Source organism: Alligator mississippiensis, chromosome 3, assembly GCF_030867095.1.
Source record: "Alligator mississippiensis isolate rAllMis1 chromosome 3, rAllMis1, whole genome shotgun sequence".
NCBI lineage: Eukaryota > Metazoa > Chordata > Crocodylia > Alligatoridae > Alligator > Alligator mississippiensis.
This window is the reverse complement of record NC_081826.1, coordinates 227,593,170-227,607,006: the sequence shown is the minus strand read 5'-3', so window position 1 is coordinate 227,607,006 and position 13,837 is coordinate 227,593,170. Positions and strand designations below refer to the sequence as shown.

General features: G+C 43.0%; 1 protein-coding gene across 4 annotated transcripts in view; it reads right to left on the bottom strand.

The window, feature by feature from the left end:
* EPB41L4A (erythrocyte membrane protein band 4.1 like 4A) overlaps nt 1-13,837 on the bottom strand; it is a 237,893-nt gene that overhangs the window by 150,359 nt on the left and 73,697 nt on the right. The gene's annotated exons all lie outside the window — the stretch shown is intronic.

Here is a 13,837-nt window from a genome sequence, read left to right as displayed (position 1 = left end):
GTTTACACAAACTATGCAAGTACAGTACAGTGTGTAAAGCAGCAAAAGAGGAGGAAGGGAAAGCAGCATGCTTTAGCCAATTTTTGGCAGGTAAATTCTTGAGAAGATCAAGAATATATGGGGGCTCTTGGAAGAAGCCATGGGCATGGCAACATTCTGTTCATTACATAAGAATGGAAAGTTTTATAACTATGTACAAAATAGGAGCAGTGGGACTAGAGGTCCTGTGACAGGGGGCCGTCTCAAAGCCGGTCACAATATTGGCACACCCACCTATCTAGGGCAGTCTGCCCTGCCACCCCTGCCATGCCTTTGATGTTTCCAAAAAAATAGGGGTTTATATGAGGGAGGCTGCCCATTTGGTTGCCCTCATGCCAAGGGCAAAATACATGGCTCCAAACCTTCCCTTATACCTCATGTCCCAAGCCTTACAGATGGCATCCAAAATCACTTCCATTTCCCCCTGCTCCTTAGCTGGGCTTCACTCAGCCTCCGGGCTACATTTGGCCTCAGGTGTCCTCAGGAGTGCCTTGGCTTCTCTGCCCATCTCACTGGGGCCACAACTCCACCCCTCACTGGACTACTGGGCCTTACACCCCCTTAGGCCTCAGGCCCCACACAGTGGACCTTGGCTTTTCTGTCAGGGTGTGCTCCTCTAGCCTTTCCCCTCCACAGGGTACCCACAAGGCAGTGGGGGCTGAGGCTTTACGGCACCCCATCCTCATCTTTCACTGGGGAGGCACAGGTGTGACATTTCCTGGAGACTGCCCTGCCACAGGCAGCCACACCACACCATCCAACCTCAGCAGGATGTAGTTTCAAGTCTTACCCAGGACCACAAGAACCTCCCTCCATCCCCATAGTCCCTTCCCTATCCTCCAGATGTTCTGGGGGCTCAGCTCATAGGATTTAGGCTTATACCCTGACTGCCCAGCCCTCATCCAATCTGGGGGCCCCCTTGGGGTCATGTGACCCCCTAATTGGGCCTAACAGCACCTGCCAGTTGCTCCACAGCCTGCTCAAGCCCCTTAAAGTGGGTGCCCCGCCACAAGCCCTGAAAGTTTGCAAGAGATCAACAAAAATTGTACAAGGAAAGAGACAGGATGGCACCAGTGGGAAACTTCACAGAAGGACAAGTAAAGGTGTGGAGGACAGTGGCTGACAAATGACAGGAAGGGGAACATACTGATCTAACTTGGATGATCATAAGAAATATCTTGCCAGTGAGGGAGGTGCAACATAGATGGCATTTGGCGAGATCAGGAATGCATCCAAGGGAGAGATGTGGGGAAGAAGAAATGGTGGGAGATGTATTCTGGTAGAATACTATGCAAAATGTGTGTGGGAAAGGTTATGACTCTTTTTAAGGGTTACAAAAATAAGCCAGTCCTTATCAAAAGAGATGGTACTATATGGACTCATACTAAAGGGGCCTGAGAAAACAATATTGAGAACATGGTTAGTAGGTGTTAAAACCAGTATATGGAAAGTAAGAAACTTATGGCTATTTTAGTGTTGGCTTTCACTGAAAGAGGGTGCCTAAAGTTGAGACTGTGAATTGAAATACTACATCAACTGGGATAAGAAAGAGATCAGAGAAGAAGCAGAAGAAAAAAATGGAGGAAAAAGGACTGGTCACATTTGTTTCACTGAACTAATAGAGAGGATTGATGGGAGTTCTGGGAGTTACAGTTCTTTGAGCTTAACAGATTTTTTAGCAGAAAGTTAAATGATAGTTATGGGGCTCCTTACAACAAAATTAAGTTTTGTATATATTTTTAGGGTTCTTGGGGGAAGTAGAGGTATGTTGTTAAGGTTTTTAACATACGTGTTACCATTTGTTATGTAGTGGCTTTGTTATATGAAGTTTTGGTAAAACAATGGTGTTTAATATGTGACATTTTATAAGTATACAGGAATAAATTGGAAATGTGTTTTTTAAATAAAATGTGCAAAAAAAATAAAAACATTTCCATCAGCATGTTTGCCCAATGTGGGCTGCATGTTTTATAGTCATGCTCAGTATTGGCTGCATTTAATCAACTTCATAGTTGGTTTCCATTGCTAAGCACATGCTGCTTTTGGCAGCAGTTTAATGAAATTGCAGTGGGAAATGTATGTTCTTTTGGAAAGACCATGTTTTTAATGAGGTTTCCTTGTATGTGATTATAAAAGGAGGGGCTCCCCCCCCCATGCCAACTGTGGGGAAAATTTTCATCTTGTATTCAAGTAAACACACTATTATCCTTTAATATGCCCATGGTATACTTTCTGACCATCAGGCATTCTCCACATTTTCATCCTTTACATTGCTTATTGTCCCAATGAAGAAGGGGCAGAGGAGAGCTGGTATTTCATAGATTTCATAGACATTAGGGCTGGAAAGGACCCTCATAAGATCATTGGGTTCAGCCCCCTGCCCAAGGGACAGTAAGTCAGCTAAGGTCAAAGGATCCCAGCAACATAAGCATCCAAATGTTTCTTAAAAAAGTGTCCAGAGTAGGTGCTTGCACCATGTCTGGGGGGAGTCTGCTCCAGGTCTTGGGGGTTCAGACAGTAAAGAAGTTTTTCCTTATGTCCAGCCTAAACAGTCTTGCAGAAGTTTGTGGCCACTGGACCTTGCCATCCCTTGGGGTGCTCTGGTGAACAGGCATTCCCCCCAGATCCTGATGCACACCTCTGATGTACTTATAGGCTGCCACCAAGTCACCCCTGAGCCTGTGCTTCTCCAGGCTGATGAATCCCATAGCTCACAGCCTCTCTTCATAAGGCCTGTTCTCTTGCCCACTGACCATGCACGTGGCTCTCCTCTGGACTCTTTCAAGCTTCTCCACATCCTTCCTAAATTGTGGAGCCCAGAATTGGATGCAGTACTTCAGCTGCAGCCGCACCAAGGCCGAGTACAGTGGGAGGATGACATCCTGGGTCTTGCTTGAGATGCATCAATAGATGCAAGCCAGAGTTTTGTTCACTTTTCCGGCTGCGGTATCACATTGGTGGCTCATGCTCATAGAATCATAGAAGTAGGGTTGGAAGGGACCTTGTAGATCTTCAAGTCTGACCCCCTGCCTGGGCAGGAGGAAAACTGGGCTCAATTGACCCCAGTCAGGTAAGCATCAAGCCGCTTCTTAAAGACCCCCAGGGTAGGAGCCAGCACCACTTCCCTTGGAAGTTGGTTCCAGATCCTAGCCACCCTAACTGATCATCACTCATCTTGTGGTCAATCATGACCTCCAATTCTCTTTCGGTCATAGTGCTAGCAAATGTAGCATTGCTGAGCCTATAAGTGTGATGTGGGTTCCCCACCCCACCCCCGGGGTGGAGCACCTTGCATTTTTCCATATCAAATGCCATCAGGTTTTCATCTGGCCACCTTGCACACCTATCAAGGTCAGCCTGGATCACCAACCTATTCTCAACCATGGACATCCTTCCCCAAAGTTTGGTGTCGTCAACAAACTTAGCCAGTCCGCTTCTGACACCAGTGTCCAGATTGTTTATGAAGACATTAAAGAGTACATGTTCAAGACTGGAGCCTTGGGGGACATCACCAGTCACTGAATGCCATGTTGATTCAGTTCAATCAACTACCACTCTCTGGGTCTGACCTCGGAGCCAGTTCCCCAGCCATCGGACTGTGGAGTAGTCGAGGCCGCAGTTGCCCAATTTCTCCATGAGGACATCATGGAACACCAGGTCAAAGACTTTTTAAAAGTCCAAATATATGATATCAACTAAATATATGATGCCAAACATATAATATCTATGTGAGGGGGTTTGCTGTTCGTGGGGTTTTGGGTTTTTTATTTTTACAAAACTGTACTAGCAAAATCAGATCCAGCCTTTAACTGAGCACAGAATATAGGGTCCAAAACAAGAGATGTAACAGAATTCTCAATTAGTATGATGATCTTTTAGAGAAGTCTGTAAAAGAGTCCTCTCTCCAAAACCAAGCAATCAACTGTAGATTAAAAAATTTTTTTAAGTTTAATTTTTCTGGTTTGCTTTCTAATTTTTCCATGTCTAGCCCATCTCAGTCGCCTTATAATAGTATTCTATTCGCACATTGCCATGAGACAATACCTAAGAATTACAAAAAAATACTCTTTCCTAGTACTATTTTTCATAAAGTTCAGTGTTAAGGGAAAATGTATTTCAAACACAACCTTCCTTGCTTTCTCCTTATGCACTGTGAAGCTTCTACCTATAAATTCCCCCTTTTTCAAGCCTTTGCAACTCATATATCTTGCACACATACCTTCAACCTGTGCAAAAGGCACGCTTTTATAGAATCAAAATCCTCAGAATTCTTTATTTTAATGAACATAAAACCTCTGCCCCCAGAGGCTGACACCCAGTCAGGCCTCAATTTGCACAGTGCATGTTCAAGCAGAGAAGATCTTTAAATTAATGATGCTTAATATTTACAGATATTCTCATAGACAAACAGCTTGGCCTTAATTTGCAGAAGGCATGTTCAAACAGAGAACTTTAAATTAATAATGTTTAATATGTACAAACATTCCCCAAGACAATCAATCACACAGTACAAATACATATTTCTAGAAATTAGGGTATTTAATATAAAAGAATGTAACATTAGAATCTGCCTTACATGAGAAGCACTAATATACAAGGTCAGGCAATTTCTTTCATCTCTCTCACTTTTTTCCCCCAACACAGTGGTTTTCAAACTTTTTAGACTCAAGGCTTTCCTCAGAAAATGCCAGTTCTTCACTTTCACTTGCTTTTTATTTATAGAAAAGTAACAGCAATTCTGTTGCAAAAAATTAAGAAAAGATCACAACACATCAGAATTTTTTTGACACTATACATCCCTATTTGAAATTTCTCTGGGCTCATTTTATGAATCATATGTGTTTGTACACCTAGCAGCGATAACTTTGCACGGCACTCTATGGTACCCTTAAAATGATTTCATGAAACCCTGGTTAAGAAGCATTGCCTGAACAGCACACACAGTTACAGAAGACTGCAGGATGAAGTGATAATGCTTTTGCATTCAGCAGGGTGCCTTGGCACACTGGGATGCCACAGCACCCTGAGATGCCACAAAATTGAGATTATTCTTGTGCTAACTTTATAAAGTAGACAGCTAAATTTTTATAGAAGTGACAGTTTACCTATTGTACACTATACAATTTCTCCAAGATGTAACCAATCCATAATTTCCACCACCATATTCCTAGATTTCATATTAGAATAGTTTGGTTCAACCAGATCTTCAGGTTAGTAATGTGAGATACACATGCAGAATAAGACACCACTGAACCAAGATCCCTTACCAATATGTTCAACTCTTTGTGATAACCTTCTGTTATTAACACAGATAAGAAATCCCCCAGTAAGGAGCAAGTGACCAATTATAAGAATATGACAATTGCAAAAAAAGATGCAGTAGAGAAAACACTCAGCTTCCGAAATTTAATGTTGTTTAAAAAATGCTTTGAAATTGATCTCTAAGAAAATACACATCAAACATTTTGTAAATTACGCAGCACAGTAGAAATTTATTTCCTGCATAAGATTTCACATACTCTGAACTTTAATTTAAAAATAAAAACCTACTTTCCAAAATATTAACTAATAGAAACATTCTGTGGCTTCAGAACCAAAGTTTTACATCTATACACATGACAGATCACTTCAATTGCCTTCCATGCAAAGTCATCACAAACAATAAATGCTACGTCTAGTGGAAGAATGTCAGCTATCAGTTGCTGGGGGCATGTAGTACGTACTTCAAAGGGTCATTCTACAACACCAGGCAATATAAAAAAAAAATATTGCAGAGACAGAATTCCAAAGCTTCCCAGTCTGAAAGATTACAATGATAGTCATTATCAATTATTCTGTTCGTCTTGAAGTGTCAGCTTTAAAAAATGGCAAAATAATTTCCCACCCTGTAAAATGAAGCATTTGGGATTTCAGAGATTCTTTTGCTCCTTTTTCTCTTTTAAAAAACTCTTATAAAAACTGAGTCCAACATGGAAAGTTCTAGGCTAAACTTAACAACATTAGCATTTAATGCACAGCAGAAAGTTCTGTTTACTATTTTAAGACTATCAAACCTATCAGAAACAAGTAACAACCTTCCAAAGGAGACCAGTGAGCAAATTTGAAAGAACAGGTTTTTATTGCTTTTCTGCCGACATATTGAATAGGATTCTGTATACTTCTGTCAAAAAACAAACAAACAAGAAAGCAGTCTATGGCAGTGACAGGCAAAGATCAGCATTCTTACTGTCCCACATTTGACTGTTGCAGCATGGCAGGATGCAAAAGTACACATATGCCTATGAAGTTAGAACAGAGCTCAGTCTGAGCTCATTTGTTGCAGCACCTAAGAGCACTGAGCACAAACAAGTTGAAATTAATCTATGTGCTATAGAAACACAGCACTCAAGGGCACCGTGAGGCACACGGCCAAGTGCATGTGCATTTATAACTGATACATTTTTAATGTATTCCTGAAACATTTAATTCATTTTTAAATTATTCAAAAAGTATGCAAAAAACAAAAGCTTATTTTATTGAGCTATCTTCTTTCTCTCAAACATGTGGCATAACTAGGAATTTTGGCACCCCGAGCAGAAATGCCTGAGAGCCAGTTTCCGGGATGGTGAGAGGGGTGGAGGTACTACGTGCCAGAAAGCTGGAGGTAGAAGGGGGGGGAGGAAGGGGATGCCAAGTGTTAGGCTTTCATAGCAGCATAAGATTCTGAGAACAAGAAACAAAACTTTCTTTGCACTCTCTCTGCTCCCGTTTCCTTCTCCATTTTATCCTCCGTAAGATAACCTCTCAACCTGTGTATCATTGGCAAAATTGCTTGCTCTTTTTCTCCTATCAAGTTTAGACTCCAAAGGGGCAGACAGAAGTGACAATTCTCACCAAATCTGGCTCCTGAAAGCTCTCTATAGCCATGACCAAACAGAAGTGCACAGCTGCACTGCAGTTTAAAAGTGCCAAATGCTGCAGAAATCTGAACCCTCATTGGATGAGGGTTCAGATGAAGCAGCTCCAAAACACAGCACCCTCAGTAATTTGTATCTGCACCACCTCCCAGCCCCAATGCTGTTTTCAAAATAGGAGAGAGGGAAAGGGAGCAGAGAGAGTTTGGTCTGAAGTTTTTTCAGCCCCCACTGGAGGGTGAACTGAAGCCCGGCACCCCCCTCCTCAAGGTGGGGGGCTCCAATCAACCCACCCCCACCCTCCAGCTGGGGAGCCCTCAGAATGAGCTCCCTTCCCACCTTCCCATTCTGAAAACATCAGGGCTGGGAGGGAGGAGGGGTGTTACTAGGGAAGAGTGGCTGCAGTCTCACAGCCACTCTAAAAAGTAAGCCTGTGTGAATAGGGAAGTATTTGATTCAGATTTGGATTTGGCCAATTTGCAGGACAGCGTTTCAATTCAGATCACTGTCCTGAATCGGCTTTGGAAGATTCAGCGCTGATTTGGAGAGATTTGGTGATTCAGATCAGCCATGGAGAGGCAGGCACAGTCGGGTGGCTGCAGGTTCTCTCGCTGCTCCTACACCTGTACCTGCCTCTCCCTGAGTGAGGGGAGCCATGGGAAAAGCCCCCATGGCTTCCCTGCCCAGCCCCATCCCCCACCCAGCCCCAGCCTAGTCCCAGCACTTAAAAAAAAAAAAAAAAAAAAAAAAAGCCCTGAACTAACTGGCTGCAGCAGCAGCAACTGGGGCCTCTGGGCACTTGTGGCAGAGCACCCCCACACAGCATGGGGCAGTGGGGGGCAGGAGGGATCACCCCCCCAGCACCCACACAGCAGCTGCCCCATGGCGTGGGTGCAGCTGGAGCCACTGGGGCTGAGCAGTGCTGGGCTCTGGCAGACAGGTGGAGCACCCCCAGCACCCAGATAGTGCATGGCACTGTGCCAAGCTGCGCTGCACCCACACCATGGGGCAGCTGCCGTGCAGATGCCAGGTGGAGAGGCAATCCTTGCTGCCCCCCACTGCCTGGGGGGGGGACCCTACCACAAGACCTCAGAGTCCCCAATTGCCACTGCCAGAGTCAGGGAGTGTGGGACTTTTTTTTTTTGGGGGGGGGGGGAGGGGGGTTGTTGGTTTTTTTATGTGCTGGGAGGCCGGGCCAGGTGGATAATGGGACTGGGCAGGGCAACCATGGGGGCTTCTCCCACAGCTCCTCCAGCTGTGCCTGCCTCTGCCCCAGTGGGGGAAGCCACAGGGGCTATGCCCTGCTGCCGCTTGCCCAGCCAGCAAGGAAGGGGGGGCGGGGGGGCCACGATGCAGGCACAGCTCATTCCAGGCAGCAGCACAGCATAGCCCCCACTCCCAGTGCTGCCACACCCGCATCAGTGCTGGGAGCGGGGGCTCTGCCCTGCCACCCACCACTTGTCAGCCAACATGGAGGGCACAGGATGCAGTTGCAGCAGAGCTGAGAGCAGAAGCTATGCACTGATGCTGCTTGTTCCCTTCTGCCTGTAGCGAGCCGCGCCCACATCCTGCCTTCCCCCCTGCCCCAGCTGGGCAAGTGGCAGCAGGGCAGAGCCCCCGTTCCCACCACTGCCATGCCCGCATCCCGCACCCCCCAACCCCAAGTAACGTGCCCCCCCACCCCGGCTGTGCAACTTGTCCCAGCCCCAGCCACAATCCCTCCCTCCCCCACCCCAACGTACTTACCAGCTGGAGGCAGCCATGTCAGCTGCTTGTTTAGTCTTTGGCCAAAACTCTAAAGCAGCCGAATCTTTTCCGAATTGATATGGATGCTTCAAATTGATTCAGAGCTTTTAATTGGTCTCCTGATTCAATTTGGATTCGGAGATTGGGTCCCTGAACCAGGCCAAATCTCCTCTGAATTGAATCAGCTACCAAACTTTGCACAGCCCTACTAAAAAGCAGCTGGATTTCCGAATCCTTGGAACCTAACAGCAAACTCCTGTTTATTGTAACTCATGGAGCTTCCTGCAAAGCACCATAAGTTACAAGAGGTAGCTGCTCTGCCTGTGCCATAAGTTTTATTGCTGCTTTTCTGTTACTTGACATACACCTTTTCTGCTGAATCCTAATCAACACACACCTTGGAGATTCCATATGTTCACTTCTGCTCCCTTCCAGTCTCCCTGACTCTCACCTCTCTACCCCAACCTCTCTTTACACTTACTGCACTCTATCCTGAGCCCAGATGATAAAATTAGCTTATTTTGCCACAGATCCAAATACAAGCATAATGCCACTCCTTGAATTCCTTTGCTATCCTTCTGCCAAATTCTACATCCTCACCTTAACTGTTTTCCAGCCTGCTTTGCTACTTCAGCTTCCTCCTGCTTTCAATCCTGCCAACCCCGTCTTAATTGCTCCCTTTCTACCTAATTGCTCCCTTTCTATCACTCCCACTCATGGCTTCCTGCCTTCTTTCATGTTTGGAACTGCACCTTCATTCTTACATCATACATCCCTAAAACATGTAAAGTCTCTCACTTCTTGTTCTGCAAGAGAACACTCTTTCCATTCTCTTCTCCTCTTGAATTTTTTCCTGGTGAAATTTCAGCAAATAGTGAATTTACAGACATATTCAGTACTTCATAATATACTGATAGTTTATAAAGCCACAGTAAAAGAAAGAGTCAGAAGGGCAAATTGAAATGCTTTAAACCAGATGTATTTAAGTATTATAGAAAAAGTACAATAATTCCTGGGAATTCCAGTGATAATCCTTGTACGTGTAGTAAAGTAGAATACATTATGTTCAAGAAACATGTAAGAGTATATTACCTTAAACAACAGAGGAAGTTATAGGAATGCCAATAGGAAAAGTATTCAGGAAAACCAATGGAATCTCTCTTATTGGATGTAGTACAGATTATTGAATACTTCCATTTCTACAAAGACAGAATTCATATAGTCTGAGTTGATAAAGTATCTTTTTCTTTCTAGCTCCGAGGCTGGTGAGGCAAGCAAGAAAAAGGGAACTCCTATCAATAAAACAAGCCTTTCACAACACATACATCTCAAAGCTTTTTTACATCCCACAGAACTGCAAGTCATGCACTGCAATAATGTAGGACCTACCTTTTTAATGGCAAGAACTCTGCATAGACACTTGCCAAATAAAATTGAGCTAGGTCAGGAATACAGAGGTCATGGTGGGGACACTTCAATTCAGGCACAGAGATTTCCATTACACCAAGCAGGACCAGTGCCCCACAACCTCATACTGAGATGATTTCATGTATCCTCCAAATTTGGTTCAATTATTCCAAGGAATGTTCTACTTAATGAGGTGGCGATTACTGCAGATCAAGATTTCTTTATACACCCTTTGAAAATTGTATTCTATTTTCAACAACAATCTCTAGACACTCTTGAATTTCACACACACTTTCAGCACATTTTGGTGTTAGACTACTTTTAAATTAAGATCAAGGAACTCATGTCTATTCATCATAACTTAAATAGTGTTTCACTACAAAAAATAGTACTGTTAAGATTTTTCATTTAATTTCAGTGCCAAAAACTTCTGAAATCCTGTGAGAGGATGGCTCTTATTTCAATGGGATTTACTGTCTTCAGGACCCCAAGGGATATTTTTCATATTCATCTGAATAATTTTTAAATGACTTAAATGTTTCACAAATTCATTAAAAATATACCAGATATAAATGAACATGAACTTAGACTTGTACCTCACAATGCACTTACTTGTGTGCTATACTTCTATAGCACATAGAGTAGTCTCAGCTCTTCTGCGCTGAGTGCTCTCAGGTGCTTCAAAAAGTCACCTTGGGCTCTTTTGAGCTCCACTCCAATTCCATATGCATTCTCTGTGTAAGCTGTGATGCAAAAACAGTGGAATGAGGGGCAATAAAAATGCTGCTCTTTGCCTGTCATTGCCATGTACCAGGGGTCAGCAACCTATGGCCCATGGGCAGGATCCAACCCATGAACAGATTAGATCCAGCCTGCAGCAGTTCAGCAGATGGGACAGCAAAGGTGTCCCCCGAGTCCTACTGCCTGCTGTGTTTAGTTTAGTTCCTTTGCTGCAGCCAGAGCAGCAGTGGAAGTGTCCTTCAGGTCCAACCACTTGCTCTGCTCCATCTACTCTCTATGCAGCATCTGCTGATTGCCAGGGTATATGGAGATTTGTAGCCCATGGTGGAAGTTGGGTTGCAAACAAAGATTTTTAAATGGCACTCAGTGGCCTATGGCAAGAAAAGGCTGCCAACCCTTGCTATAAACCATTTGCCTGTTTTTACTGTTTTCTTAAAAAAGTGTGTAGAATCTGTAGAGTACCTCTATCAGAAAGCAAGAAGCACCCATTCCTTCAAAATCGTTCCTTTATTTTGTCCATCAGAAAGTTCTTATTGTAAATGGTAAAACACAGAACTTTCTGCTGTCCAGTAAGAAGTGCTAATGTTTGACAAATCTAGCTTAGAACTTTTTGTGTTGGACTCAGCTTATTGGACCACTTTGGAAAGAGTTTTAAAAAGGAAACTAATACAAAGAATACCTCAAATCCCAAACATTTTGCTTTAATGGAAAAGGAGAAAATGTTACCATTTTTTGAAGCTGACACTAAGAGGAACGAAAGACACTAAGAGGAACTAGCTGACACTAAGAGGAACGAAAAAAAATCACGCTATTATTTTAAATGGAGGACTGTAGTATTACTTTTTTTCTACATGTATATATTTATATCCCACCCTATCCAAAAGGCAGAGAGTAGTTTATAATAAACAAATAATGCACAGACAGATTTCCCAAACAACAGCTCCAAACCCAAGAACTCCAACTCCTCCCTACACTCACTGCCTCCCTGATCAAACCCCCATACAAGCATAAGCTCCCACGAACCCCAGCCATGCCTCCCAACTACCATTCACATCCAGATACAAGCTATGTATTCCCACTCCCACTCTCCCCCTAGTTTCCCTCAACACACCTGCCTCACCTGCAGGGGAGATCCTCTCACCCTTCCCCCAATGTCTCGGCCATGCATGACCACTTCTAATATTCAGTGACAGAAAAAAAACCCCATCATTAACACAGTCATGTTTTTTAGTGGCCTCCCCCAACCCACTCCCTTCCCCCAAAACTCAAGTTTGGCAAATTCCAAACATCAGAAAATTTATAGCATGAGTCCAAGTTACCTTAACTTTGATCCTTAATCCTGACAATAATCAACTGGAATTACCTGCAAGCATTCCTGCTGAATTAACTGTGTTAAGCAGAGCTGAATTGAAAGCTGGAGGGCATAGTTGGAGATGTTTGGCAGATATAGGACAATCTAAAAAGGTCATGCCCTACTGGCAGTGAGCAAGTCCTTCTGTCTGATCTCCTTGTGCATGATCAAAAGGAAGAGATGCATGTATACCATGGGTGATCTCTTATGTTTTAATGGCAAACTGCCATGACAAAAGTAATAAAATTGTCATAAAGATCAATTTTAAGATAGTTTCTTTTTAGATCAAGACACATTTGTCAATGTATTTCAGTTCCTATATAACCTTCCTTATTTGGGCTTTAAACTGCAAGGGGCTGAATATCTCATTTCCCACTGGCTCTTTAGGCACCTTCTTCAATACTAAATACATAGCGACGTGTGTTTTAAAAAGTTGTCCTACCAAAACACTCCACTGGACACACTTCTCTCCCTGGAGAGAATGAGAGAACAAACTACTTATGACAGACATAACCATACTGCTTAATCCACTGCTGTAGGGTGTTCAGAGACTATCATGATAAACCGAGTAAAAACCAAGCTAGAATAGAGTAGGGTACTCAACATATTGCAAGACTAAGTAAGCCCTTTTTTCTTTACACTTACTACAGAGTTTGTTTTTTCTTCAACGAGGGTCTGTCCACACAGGCTTGTGAATAGTTAACCATTCAGTGCACAGAATCCAGATTTCTTGATTCATGTTGCTAATGAAAAATGCATTACCCTACAGCATCCTGGGCACCAGACCCAATGAGTCAATTAGGAAAATGCTCAAGGCACAATTCCCCATACAAAGGGGTTTGGTGTTTCTTGTATTATACAAATCTACTCCTTTATGATATATTTCAGCAAAAAAAAAAAAAAAGGAAACAAAAATGTTTGAACATTTCCTAAGTTTTATGGAACTCTTTATTCTGCAAAACATTTTAGTGTTTTTAATTTCCATCCTGAAGTTGAAAAATGGGACATCAAGTTTTTTGGGGTTTTTTTAAACAAACTTGTTCATTACCTTCATATACTTTTATATAAACCATTACTATATAGATTATCTGCTTTTGCTCTTAAACCCAGCAAACTCTACTACAGAACCAAAAAAATTGCTTCTATTAAAGGTACCTGAAAATGAGTCATTTCCAAGAAATTGGCAACACACAATACAAGTGTTTTACTGTAGGTAAAATGCAAGGTTGTTGAATTTCAAATACAAATAATCACAGGGATTTTCTGTTTCTATTCAAGCTGAGTGTACTTAGTGGTAGAGCTTTTTTGTAGCTCAAGTGATGATTATTCACTTATCTCTGAGTTTTATCTGTGTTGAGTGCTGTGTAACACAGCAACTGTGTCTTTAGTAGTATTGTCTTGTTTTACACTGAAGACAGCATTCTGTGTAGTTAGGGCTTGATCCTTAGGGCTAAGTACAGACAGTCAAAAAACCTGAGACTGAATTGATTCAGTCTTTGCAGGTTAATCTAATCTGCAGAGATTGAACTGATTAGCAAATAAACATACATTCACTTTTGATTCGGGAAATGCAGCCACATGCCTGCAGTGGCTCAAGCTAGAACACTTTGGGGGGGGGGGTGGTGCTAGAGCACACCTACCAGCTACTGCCAAAGGGGAG